Source organism: Panthera leo, chromosome C1, assembly GCF_018350215.1.
Source record: "Panthera leo isolate Ple1 chromosome C1, P.leo_Ple1_pat1.1, whole genome shotgun sequence".
NCBI classification, from domain to species: Eukaryota; Metazoa; Chordata; class Mammalia; order Carnivora; family Felidae; genus Panthera; species Panthera leo.
This window is the reverse complement of record NC_056686.1, coordinates 76,403,138-76,416,900: the sequence shown is the minus strand read 5'-3', so window position 1 is coordinate 76,416,900 and position 13,763 is coordinate 76,403,138. Positions and strand designations below refer to the sequence as shown.

The 13,763-nt window shown below is 38.1% G+C and overlaps 1 pseudogene; it reads right to left on the bottom strand.

Moving 5' to 3' along the window:
• Window positions 1–11,728: 11,728 nt before the first annotated feature.
• Window positions 11,729–12,397, bottom strand: LOC122228199 (annotated as a pseudogene).
• Between the last annotated feature and the right edge of the window lie 1,366 nt (window positions 12,398–13,763).

Genomic DNA, 13,763 nt, shown 5'->3' with positions numbered 1-13,763 from the left:
AAATATTAAATGTTTGGCAGATCAGAATCTCCTGTACAGTTTCTTATTTATGAAATGGAGCCTGTGGTTTATGAGGATTTTTCTCCAAAACATATTAATCCCCTATTTCTTTTCTATAGCAGCAAAGAAAGGCTCGAATATAAGATTTTAGAAAGGGAAATTGGAGCTGTGAAATCTTATGAGCTAGCTCCTTTCTAAAAAATATTATATATATATATATATATATATATATATATATATACATACACACACAATACATTTATGTATGTGTATGTATGCAATATAAGTATATGGTATGAATATATAAAATTTTATATATATGCATGTATATGTATATATGGAGAGAGAAAGAGAAAGATGTCTCCCATTCATAGACTTTGGGAAAATTAAATAAAATTTATTGGTGAAATGTCTAAGAAATGTAAGAGTTGGCATTCACCAACTATTTTGACTATTTTATCATGAAGTAATTTTTGGTATTTATTAAAACACTGCCTTAGCTCCTAGTTTATTACTGGTTCATCTAATTTGAAAGGATAATTGGAGAGCACTGATAGATGAATATGAAACTGTGTCTGGTCTCCTTATATCTTCTGCTGGGGTTCTGTCCAGTGTTTCTCTGCGATGCCAAATGACCAGGGAGTCTTGGCAAAGAGAGTCTTCAGGCTTTGGCAGTCGAGGATGGGCCTACATTTTCTCAACTGCCCAGATACTCTGTGACTTTCAGTCTCAGCAGGCATCCCCTTCTCTTCCATAGCAACAGTACCTTTCAGGGATTACTGTGTGTTTTGTCTCCTACCTCCTGTGGGAGAATACCACTATTTCTAAGCTGGGATAAATCAGGTCACTGGCTAGAATTCAGTATGGCCCTGTTAGACGCTGTTTCTAGAGTTTGATATAGGCCTTCTTTGGGAGATAGAGGGAAAAACATAACCAAATTCAATATAATGTCAAGTTCCAGCTTGTATTTTCTTTTCCTGCTGTGGGGTGTGTCAAAAACGACCTCTCTCCTTTATGAAATAAACATAGATGTAAGTAGTATGTGAGGAACTAATCCTCAATTGTAAGGTCATTTCCATAGAATATTCTTTCATTAAACCAAAAATTTACAGTGCATAAAGGATCAGATACCTGAAATGAGACAAGACTACATTTTTAGAGGACTTCACTGAAAGCATTTTATGGTACATGGATCATTTTACTGTGAACATTCCTAGTGATTGGTACAAACCTTTGCCAATGAATGACAAATTTACAGACACATCATGTCAGCCAGCAGTATTTTGCGGCTTTAATTGCTTTAGCTTCAGGCATTCCACGTCAAAATAGAGTGTTTAATGTCCTGCAAGTTGTTCTGTTTCTTTGCAACATTAAATTATTCTGTAATTTCCCTGTTTTCTTTCTAATGCATTGTCCATTAAGTCCTTTAATAATTTATCATTTAAGACGCATGATGCAACTTTAAATCGCCTATGCAGCTTCTTTTTTTTAGAAGATTCTGGGTGTCAGGAAGACTAGAAAACCTGAGATGAATTTGCATAAAGTGCTTACCCCTACCTTATATCTCACTTAAAGAGATCCTCACTGGGGCGCCTGCGTGGCTCAGTTGGTTGAGCGTCTGACTTCGGCTCAGGTCATGATCTCGTGGTTTGTGGGTTCGAGCCCTGCATTGGGCTCTGTGCTGACAGCTCATAGCCTGGAGCCTGCTTCAGATTCTGTATCTCTCTCTCTCTCTGCCTGCTCCCCCGCTCACACTCTGTCTCTCTCTCCTTCAAAAATAAATAAACATTAAAAAAAGAAAAAAGAGATCCTCATTTATGTTGGTTAAGTTTTGTCTTAATGTAAAGCATGCCATTTATACTAATAGATATGTAATATTATAATACTTTTCAATTTTAAGTAAAATCATATTTTTACTTAAAGAAAAAAACTCCAGGAAGGCAATGAAGAATCCATTAAAAGGAAAAGGATAATATTCTATGCAGCCAAGAAATTTTAATGATAAAGTTGATTTTATTCAGTAGAGTCTGAGAGAATGAATGAGATGAGAAAAGGTTATTTGTACCCATTTAGTTAAGCCAAGTTCAACAAAGATGTATCAAGACAGAAACACAATCTTTTTTTTTTTTGAGATTAAAAGAAATGTTTACTGATTTTAGAGAAAAAGAGAGAAAGAGAGGGCAAGCAGGGGAGGGACAGAGAGAGGGGGATAGAGGATCTGAAGTAGGCTCTGTGCTGACAGCAGAGAGCCCGATGCAGGGCTCCAACTCACAAACCATGAGATCATGACCTGAGCCGAAGTCAGCTGCTTAGCTGACTGAGTCACCCAGGTGCCTCAACAATCTTTGAGATGTCTTTGGTTGTTATAGGTTTGAAGCAGATTGAAAAAATAATCTTCTGCTTATATTATATCTGAGTGTTAATTGTTTTTAATGGTTAGAATTTTACCTTGTGTTCATTTGTAAAGAATGACCCTTGTCCAAGTTCGTGTTTCTGATGTGGTACACTGCTGTGTGCATATATGTTGTGTCTTAGGTATTAAGATAAAATAGCAAAACTCAGATAAATGTATAAAAGCTAAAGAACACCAAACAACTGTTCTGCTCTATTAATAATGCCATGTTCACAGATAGACTATTCTTTAGTTATATATGATCATTTAAAATAAGTTTCAAATGAATAGCAATAACACATTCCTCAGTATATAGAAAATGTCTCCCTATTCAAAGTAGTGTTAGAGTCTTAAAAGACCAAAAAGAATTTATCTTCTCTGTTTTGAGTACTTATATTTGCAAAAATGGGAAGTTTTATTTAAAACATGAAAAATTAAAATGTATACATCCACGTGTTATAGTAATGGATTTAATAGTATTCCCCTCTTGTTTCTTCAATGATTATATTTATGATCAAGTTCCCACAATGTCCTTGGACAGATTTAACTGTAATTTGGTTATTGGGCCTTTGTGATCCTGAAAACAGATTGACAATTATATAACTGGTATCTTAAGAAGTTTGGAGCACTGTGGCAATTTCTAGTCCAAACTTACCTAATGATATATTCAAGGCTTTTTATACTTTTTGGGCTCATAGAGAAAGGTGTGTTGTCTTATTAAATAATCTCCAGAGATATTTAACCCAAGATTGATACCATCTCTTAATAGTTCCTCATATGGAACAACACTTCACACTTCAATGGTATTTGTGAATCAACCATAATACTTATTGTGGGATTTGAAAATAATGTACGATGACATTACAATTGAAATATTTTAGCACCTTGAAAAGGGTTGTTTCAAATGGCTTTAACTTTAATGTTTCATTTTGGCAGGGGAGTATCTTAAAGGAAAGATTGGTCAGAGTGTATATTTTGAGTAGGATTTTAACTATAACCTTAATTGATCACTTATATAACCTTAACTGATCACCTATCTATAAAGTACTTTTTTTTTTAAGATGAGAGTATTAAAAGAAAATATATGTGCACAAAACTAAAGCTGTACCATGCCTGGATTTGGTGGGCTCAAATTCTATGCTAACTTAGAATATGAAGTGAGGAACCTGTATCTATGTTGACCTTTGAAGCCTGAATTAAAAGTGTTACAGGCTTGCTTTTTTCAACTTTGTGTTTCCCAAACTGAGTGGAATAACTTCAGAAGAGGTTGTTGATATTCAGAAATTCAGAAAACATTCTGAAATTCAGAAGTTGATAATTTAGAAGAGGTAAGAATATACTTTAATAAACAGTAAATTCCTTCCCTGCATCAGAAAAGAGCATACTTGGATTATCAAGTAAATTAGAGTTATCCAAAATAACGTATATATTCTTTCATTTCTGTTTATTCAATTTCTGCTGGAAACTGTGGCCAGAAAATTTTATGAAGCAACGTTGAGATACATGTGGCCTAGCAATTCTAAGAGGAAACTCCCTCCCACTTCTCATTTCCAGAATGTCCATGGTAATTAGAACCGTCCTCCACCAAAAAAGGAGAAAGCTAAAATAAATCACTTACTCTTCTGCTTGCTTCCCCAGGCTGGAGCCTCTTTTCCTTGCTGTCTTTTTGGAATCCTAAGGAATAACGTGATACTCCATCACATGCCTGGGGTGGGGAGGGCGCAGGAAGGGTGAGGAGAGGGGTATTGTGGCTACATTTCTGTATTGAATTTAATTTTTCATTGATAATTAGACTCTCAAAGCCACCTGATATTTTTGACCAGCAGGAAACAAAAGCCCACTGATTGACTCAGGGGATGCGGGGGAGCGGCCCCCACTGTGCTCACACAGCTTCTCCACAAAGACTAAAAACAAGAGCTGTGGCAAATTGGATCACCATGCAAGTTCCAACTGGCCCATTGTGTACAAGTAGTAAATTGGGAGCTGATATTTCTGAGAACTATTTATTAGCAAAGCTTGGTGTTTTACTCCCTCCCTCCCCCGCCCTCCTCCCCCCCATCCCTTACTTGTTTTTTCTTTTTTTTCTTTCTCTTTTATTTTTAGCAAACTGGTTTTTTACCAAGTTAGGTGAGCAAGCTGAAGCACTTAACAAAAAAAATCGGGTGATTGATTATCCAAAGAATTGTGCAGACGAGAAACATACTGATTCTATGTAACAAATTGAATAAAATTTTATTCAGTCATTTTAATAGGTATTTATGTGTGCATAATTGTACAAAAGGGAAAAATGGACGGCATACTTGTAAGAGTTTACTGAAATGCGAAAAAACAGGAAAAATTGTAAAAATTCAATCTTATTGCTGCATGTATTAAGATTTTTAAATGAAGATGTCTCACTGACAGCTTCCGGTGGAGTGATCAGTTCTAACCATTTAGTACAAAAAAGGTGTGAAAATACTAGCCTGTGGCCAGTTAGCAGAAATTGTAGTTATACAAGCCTAGACCTGCATGTCTTACAGAAGAATTGATAACTCTGGAGTTTTTTCAATTTCAGTAATACAGAGAGGGAAAAATGGAGTCTGTTTCATTAGTTCCTTATGTATGTTCTAGCTTTGAGAGTTTTAGTTTTTCTTGACTTGGGAATATGGTATTATTTCTATGACCAGTATCATAGGGGAAACGTATACAGAAGCTTTTATAACTGTAAACATAAATAAAGTTTATATTAATCTTTAAGAGTAAAGTTTTTGAGATGATACCAGTTCATATTATGGGTATTTATTCATTTTATCTTTTACGACCACTACCACGTATGGTACATTTTTGTTTATGTGTGCTTCCATTTTCCACCAGTGTATAACTTAATTCTTGTTAAAAAATTTTTTTAATGTTTATTTATTTTTGGGAGAGACACAGAGCTTGAGCAGAGGAAGGGCAGAGAGAGAGGGAGACACAGAATCTGAAGCAGGCTCCAGGCTCTGAGCTGTCAGCACAGAGCCTGACTCAGTGCTCGAACTCATGAACCGCGAGATCATGACCTGAGCTGAAGTCAGATGCTCGACAGACTGAGCCACCCAGGCACCCCAGTGTATAAATTAATTCTATGACTAATGAACTGATTTTGTGAGAAAGCTCAAACTAACATGGTTAAATATTGGTGTCCCAGCCCAGAAACATCAGGAAGACTATCACAGAGAGGATGCATGCGTGTTCTGGTCACTATTTTGCATCTGAGTATTACTACTCAACCATCAAATATTAATAAATGCCTGTGGTGCCCAATAATTTATAAGGTATTGCAGGGAATGAGAAGAATATGATGTTTGGTTTCAGACATCCAGAAGTTGATAATTTAGTAGGTAAATGGAAGTTACCAACAAAAACAATTAGCAAACTATTTAATTGCAGAGGTTGTGAGTGTGATATTGCAGAGCTATGGGTATTTGAATGCCCATATTGAGTTTAAGTATGCTTCTAGAAAAAATGGAAGTGTAGCCTTTCTTAACCTGGTTGCTAGCATAAAGTGGGTGGGGTTATTTGCCTCAGAAAATTATAAGAGAATTCAAAGGTATCTTAAAAATTATTTTTATTTTTAAAAAATGTTTGTTTATTTTGAGAGAGAGGGAGGAAGAGAGAGAATCACAGAGCCTGACGTGGGTCTTGATCTCATGAACCATGAGATCATGACCTGAGTCAAAATCAAGAGTCGGATGCTTAACTGACTGAGCTACCCAGGCGCCCTTGAACAATTTTTATAAGAAAAAAAATTCATTTAATTCTTGGGAATCAAAGCAGACAATGGAGACTCAGGATTCAGAGATACTGAACAATCTCAAAGACTAGGGGGATGTTCTTGGAACAGGGCGCATTGTAGAAAAGTATTCAGTTTTTGCCATTACATATATATTTTTTTTAATGGAGAGAACTTGAAGAGGAGCAAAATAATGTATATTCATAAGTTCCTAATTGAGTTGCTGTAGGATTAAATGAGATAAGGCATATCAAGTGCCTGATACATACTAGGTTTTCAAGAAATATGAGTTGTTTTTAAAATAAAGCTGTCAGTAAAGGTTGAGTGTTTTCTCAGGTCCTGGGAATAGAGAGTGAGTGGAAAGTGATAGTGCATGGTTTTGCTCTCTCAGTTTTCAGGGGCTCCAATGGGCATGTATTTGTTGGATGTGACGCCCTGAGCTATCCGGTCCCAGGTGCGATCCTTACAGTCTTAGCACTGCTCTCTAATGTCTGCTTCCCTTCCCATCACCACAGGAAATAGACCCAATTTCCAGGACCCAGTGGATTCTTCTCTACACCATTTGACATTTTTGCCCTTCATTTGGATCTTGTAAAAAAATTCCCTCTTTCCTTGGTTTCTGTGACAATCACCATCTCTTATTTTTCCCACTTTCCTCTCAGTTTCTTTGATGAGTTCTCTTTCTCCATGAGCATGCACATCCCTCACTTTCCCTGCCCCAAACCTGAGTCCTCTTCTCACCCTCCTTTTCCTTTTACTATAGAAGCCTCCCTAGGAGATTCTCATCTCCTGAGAACTGACATCAGTTTTCATGGAATGCCTGACAGTTGTCCATGTCCAGCTCCAGCCTCTCACTGGGCTCTAAAAAGGCATTTCTGTTTTTTTTTTCCTTGTGTCCTCTGCAGTTGTCTTAAATTCACTGTGTCCATACAGAATTTATTTTCCACGGCAAAAGCATTCCTACTCCTGTATTGTGTATTTAAGTTAATGGTATTCCTATCACAGGGCATTCAAATGTACCTGTGCCTGGGACTGAGGGGTTTCCCAGGACACAACACTTTCACGGCTAAAACTGCCAAAGCCATGGGCCATCCAGGACTAACCAGACATATCTGAGTTTTCCTCTACTTTTCCTTTCCCTCATCTCCTACTTCAAAGTGGTTGCCAAGCTCTGAGTATCCTCTCTCAGGACTCTCTCGAAACCTACCCTTCTATTTTATTTTCAATATGACTGCCTGCATTCAGGCCTTTATTATTTCATATCCGGGATATTGTCATAGGATTCCACCTGGTGTTCTTGACTATAGTCTCACTGATGCACTGACAGAGTTGTCTGCATACATACAGATCTCATCATCAGGGCACTATTAAGCAATAAGCCAAAACATTAGGAAGTGATAAATCCATGGAGGAAATTGAGTTCTGCCATAGATTAGAGGGTTTTGGCTCTTCAACCTGACCACAAGAACCCTGTGACTCTGAAAGGAACGGATTGTAACCTCAGTATAATAAATCTCTGTTAGAGATCAACACAATTTTCTCCTCAGCATCTGGATCAATTTTTCCCCTCTGCCTGGACAGCAGTGCTTGCTTTTTAAAAATTGCTATGGGAACATCAACTTGCATTATAGCTGAATCAAAATAAAACAAAAAAAAATCTGTGATCATCTATGTACAAAGAACTAGGTACTAGTGATAAGGAAAAGAGATAAGAAAGAGAAAATATACATTAAAAAATTTTAATACTTATTTTTGAGCGGGGGGAGGGGGAGAGAGAGAGGGAGACACAGAATCTGAAGCAGTCTCCAGACTCTGAGCTGTCAGCACAGAGCCCGACGCGGGGCTTGAACTCACGGACCCATGAGATCATGACCTGAGCCGAAGTCGGACACTTAACTGACCGAGCCACCCAGGCGCCCCCTACTTTATTTATTTTTGAGACAGAGAGAGACAGAGCATGAACGGGGGAGGGTCAGAGAGAGGGAGACACAAAATCTGAAACAGGCTCCAGGCTCTGAGCTGTCAGCACAGAGCCCGATGCGGGGCTTAAACCCACAAACCACAAGATCATGGCCTGAGCTGGTCAGATGCTTAACCCACTGAGCCACCTAGGCACCCTGAGAAAATATACATTGTAACCAAGAAACAAATTAGAAATTTTGCCTCTCTAGAATATTATCTTAAACACACCAAAAGCAGCCCACCTACCCACACCCTACTCTGGGACCTGTCTGCTTCAACTACAGTCTTACTAGTGGCCACATCATATATTGCTTACTAATAATATGCTCCTTCATTGTGTCAAGTACATACACTTGGAGTGTGTGGTGGTTTTAAAATGTATCCATAAAGTCTTTGTTACTGTACTCTTTAAGATGTGAGCTCAATTCTCTTCCTCTTGAGTGTGAGTTGGACTTAGTGACTTGCTTCTAATGACTAGAATATCAGAATATTAGTGCCTTCTGAGACTAAATCATAAAAAGCATTGTGACTTCTTTCTTGATTTCTCTTGGATCACTCACTCTTGGGGAAGCTGGCTTGCATGTTACGATGTTCTCCTTGGGGAGGGGTAGGTGCTGAGGCTTCTTGACCACAGCCAGTGCTAACTTGCCAGGCATGTGAATGAATCATCAGTGTGGAAACAGATCGGCCAGACCCAGTGAAGCCTTCAGGTGACTGTAGCCTTAGCCAACCTCTAGACTGCAACCTCATGACTGACTCTGAACCAGAACCAGCCAGCTAAGCTGCCCCCAGATTCCTGACCCATGAAACTGTGTGAGATAATAGGTGTTTATTATTGTGAGTCATTATGTTTTGAGGTAATTTACTACATAGTAATAGTTAACCAATACAGAGTAGTTTTGTTGGATCCTTTCTTTCCTACTTCTTTCCTTTCAACACCCGTTCCAAAGATTCAGACCTTCAGATCATAATACATTTTTGCTGATTCTTCTGCAAAGAAGCTGTATTCTTTTCTCCTCACTTATTATATTTCCTGCTCTGTTATATTCCTTCATCTCTGACATCTTGACTTCCTATGCATTCATTTTGAGTGTCTTCCCATCCTCTACTTGTACAGAGACCACTCTCTATAGGTCTCTTGCATTTTTTAATATCTTGTGAGCAGAAAGACCAACTGCCTTTTTGTTCTGGATGATCTTTTCAAGTATGCAGGTTTGCTTACTGTCCAGTATAATAAAATGATACCTTCTATTGGAGCAAAGATCAGACAGACTTGCTTGCTGCTCATTATAGAAGATTTGGGTTTCCTCAGCTCAGTATTCCTCAGATGTGATGCAAACCTACTGTATGTGCGGGATCCACCAGCCCTTCTGTATCACCCCTGTGGCATTTGGGGAGTAGGGGTAACCAAAACAAAACTGATGTGCAGGTGTCTGGTTGTGCCATGAAAAAGTAGGACCTTTGTCTCTGATGCAGGAGCTCATGACTTCTGCAGGCTCACTTGTAGGCTTGCAAGTAAATTAAAATCTCAGACTCTTCATAGTTCTTGACAGTTTTAACCCATTCTCCGCAATTCCCCCTGAAGCTGTAATCATGCCCCTTTTCAGGTCTCTTATTCGCCAAATGAAAACTATCTGTGCTAAATCTCTAACTGCTTCCCATTTTGATTGCATTTTGTTTTGTTTTGTTTTGAATACATCTTAGTAAATGCTTCAGGAAAATCTCAAGCATCCTCTTCTCATTTCTGCCTTGGAACTCTAGAAGGTGACAATATTTTTTGTCTGTTTTATCTTCCTCTTCCTCTTCTCTGTGGAACCATGACACCTATTACTTATAAGAAATGTGTGAAACTTCCCTCCTCTGGGAAATAGTTTCCCATTGTTCTTTTTTCTCATTCTGGTCATCATCTGAATCTCTTCCATCCTTGCTTTCTTCTACTTCCCTCAAGTACTTAACTCTTACATGTTACACAGCAGTAGTTAATGGGAGACATCAGCTTATAGTTTTTAAAAATCATCTGTTACCCCACACAGATGTCTTTTCTCCTGTATAGGGTAAGAAAGTCCTTGAAATCAAGAGACTTGGAATTTGTTTTCTTAATAAAGACATGCAGATCTGGATAGAGTATGCTTTACATTGTGGTCACTTACCCAGTGCTGACAGACCTACGATGTCTGGTTTCCTTGGATAGTCTGAATCTCATCTGGTGACATTGCCTTGTTTTTCCGACATAGGATTAGAAACAAGCACTGATAGAGCTCCAGTACCAAGAAGCAGATGGCAACCCTTGAAACTGACTCTGGCTGACTACCACAAGGCCATTCCTCTTTTTTAGCTCAAGACTTTCTTACCAGTCTTAGCCTTTATCCAAGACTTCTTACTCTTTCCCTCAGGCTCCTGTAGTGTAAGTTGTCCTCTGGAAAAAAATACCACCAAAGCTCTTCAACCTTTTGTCCATTGAATAACTCTTGAGTCCTCTTTCTTATGCCCTTTAATGCTCTCTCTCTGAGATAAGATTGGGCTCCCTGGTTTCATATTCTATTCTCTGTGGGAAAGCATTAAAAATAACTAAACAAAAGATTTTACTCTAAGGAGAATATCTTTTTGGTCTCTTCTTTTCTTTTTGATGTTTAATCTATTCTGCAAACACAGAATTTTGCTTACTCTGTCCTTCACTTCATATACCTGTACTCCTGGAAGTTCAGTCCTTGTGGGCAGTTTTGTTTTTTGGGTTTTTTTTTTTTTTTTGGAACATATATATATGGCTTTTAGAGATCCTTTCCCTTCTCCACACCCACTCTGCTGACAGGCTTGTGAACTTGAAGCCACATGTGTGTATGTGTGTGTGTGCTCGTGTGCATGCGTGTGCACACATTAGAAAGAGAGAAAGATTTCTTACTAAGCAGGCTCTTTCCAATGTCCTCAGCTAGTTTTGGAATCTGTGAATAGGGTGAGGATGCAGAAGGTGAATTTACCACCTGATGATTCATAGGGCCAACAGCTTTTTCACTTCCATAAAGTTACAAGATAGCAGTTTTCCCTACCAGTTTTTTGATTTGACATCCTGTAATTTGAACAGTTCCAAGGACTAATATGTAAAGTAGTGAAAGGGTGAAATTATGGCTCATTTTCATGTTGTGGCCATGGAACGTGAGGATTCATAACTAAAGACATTTTATTGATAACATGAAATAATATAAGAGTGCAGTATAAACTTTTTAATTGTCATATAATCTTTTATTATGTATGAAATTTTCTTCAACATAAGTTACAACTTGATTAAATGTGATAGACATTTTAAAATCTCTTTAAAGTAAAAAAATTCTCTGTGTACAATATCTTTTGTCTACAGTATAGCAAATATGATACCTTTCATTTCAGGATTTCTGCTTAACATAAGCAAAACCAAATAACCAAAAAATACAAACCAAAGCTACTGTGAATACCAGTATTGAACAAAGCATCAAAAAGACAAACATAGGATAATTTTTTTTTGTTTAGAAATGCAGAATTAATACTAAAGTTAGTGCATCCCCCCTGACTCCCGGGGGAAAAAAAACACCCAAGGAAATAATCACCCACCTCCAGGGGTAAACTTTGCTTTTCAGGGGCACAATCTGACTCTAGATTCTCTCTCGGCTCCTGTGGATAGCACAGCACAGGGTCATACTGAAGACTTCCAGATATTATCACCACAGCAGTCCCAAAGCCCATGCACTGATGATGTGGGATTTGTTGTCAAAGACCTCTTTGATGGCCTCAGAGCAGTGCTTCACTGGGATGTTTGAGAGTAAATCCTTTTGGGGGCAGATGTCGGAGATAAATTGTTCCACTCCTCCAGCCAAACCACAGTAGTCCAATGCAGAGTGGATGGCTTTTAGCATCCCGCTGGGGCTTGTCCTTGGTTTTCAGCTTGGTGTAGGTATCCTTGTAAAACTCCTGGACTTAATCACCTCATCTTTGTGGGAATATCCCAGCTGGCTGCAGCTATTTCAATGGCAAATGTCACCAAGAGGAAGCCAAAGAATAATCCCAGCATGCACTGGGGCTCCTGCACAGCAGCCTAGCAGCCGAGAAACCCCACCAGCATCCTGAGGCACCAGCTGTAATCAGAATATATACTCCACTGTAGAAGCTGGAATGATTATTTCCAGCTCCAAGATGCTCTTGGCCTCAAAGTCGATTCAGAGCTAAGTCCAATGGCAAGGAATACAATCCTGGCAAGCCAGAAAAATGAAGTTAAATCCAAAAATCAGGTATTTGATGCACTTGGTGCCTTTTTTGACCAGCATGGTAAAGGCTGGACAGGCTGGCCTACTGGTGTGGCCCAAGGGGTGTACATTGCCAGGACCCGAGGTGTCAGTGGCAGCCTAAACCTCTTTTTGATAGTCTTTCTTGCAAATTGCTATTAAAAACCTAATGAAAGGAAATTCTGTTAGAAAAGTCTATCATTTTGGTCTTGTAAGAATAGAATATTTGTTTTTATTGCAGAGTTATTTTTCTCTCTAGACTTTAAAAATATTTTTTACAAGCGACTTTCAGAAAAAATTAGCTAAGCACGTGTAGACAATTTCACTTGACATCTCAATATTTAAAGGTTTCGCCCCACCCTTGGTCCAGATTATTAACTACATTGCATACTGTGGATTTTCGAGAAGTTACTATGTGACTGGCAGAAATAATTGGCTTAAATTACTGTGATATGTATCACAATGTCTGCTGGAGACATACGTATGTTTTTCGAAATTGTAAACTATTTCAAACATACAAAAAGTAAAATAATATAATATATAGCCAGGTTAAGCTTATAAACTTTTTTCTATTCATGTCTCAAATTCCATCCTCTCCTCTGCCTCTCTAGAGGTAAACTTAATTTTGCTATATCACGGGTGGGATTCCCCAGGAAGCAGGCTCTGAGACTCTGGTATTTATATGTGGAGGTTTGTGGTGGGGTGTTTTCAGGAGACATACCTGTGAAGGGTGAGGAAAGCAGAATTGGGTAAAGCTTTTAGCATTTTAATTATATGTCTTGGCGTGGTTTTCTTTAAATTTATCCTCTTTGGTTTACTGAGATTCTTGGATCTGTAAATGTATGTCTTTCACCAAATTTGGGGCATCTTCAGCCATTATTTATATATTTGTTGGTACCATTTTCTTTTCCCTCCTTCTGGGACTCCAGGAGGATGAGTAGTAGACCTTGTGATATTGTTCCAATATGAAGCTTTGTTTATTATTGAACCTTCGCCCCTTGTTATTCTGATTGGATAATTTCTACTGATCTGTCTTCAAGTTTACCGGCTCTCTTATCTCTGTACTACTACTGAGATCTGTCTATTGAGTTAAAAAAAATCTGTTATTGTATTTTTCAGTTTTAGAATTTTCACTTAGTACTTATTGTGTAGCTTCTATTTCTTTACTGAAAATGCCTAAATTCCATTTGTTTCTAGGTAGTTGTTTGCCCTTACTCCATATGGCCTGGCTATAATAACTGCCATAGCTTTTTTTGGTTTGATAATTCCAATATTTGTGGTCATCTTAGTGTTGTTGTGTGTTGATTGCCTCTTTCTTTCAGTTGTTTAGATTTTCCTAGTTCTTTGCATGTTGAATAATTTTGGACTGTATGTTGGCCATTTTGAATACTGTGTTTTGAGATTCGGA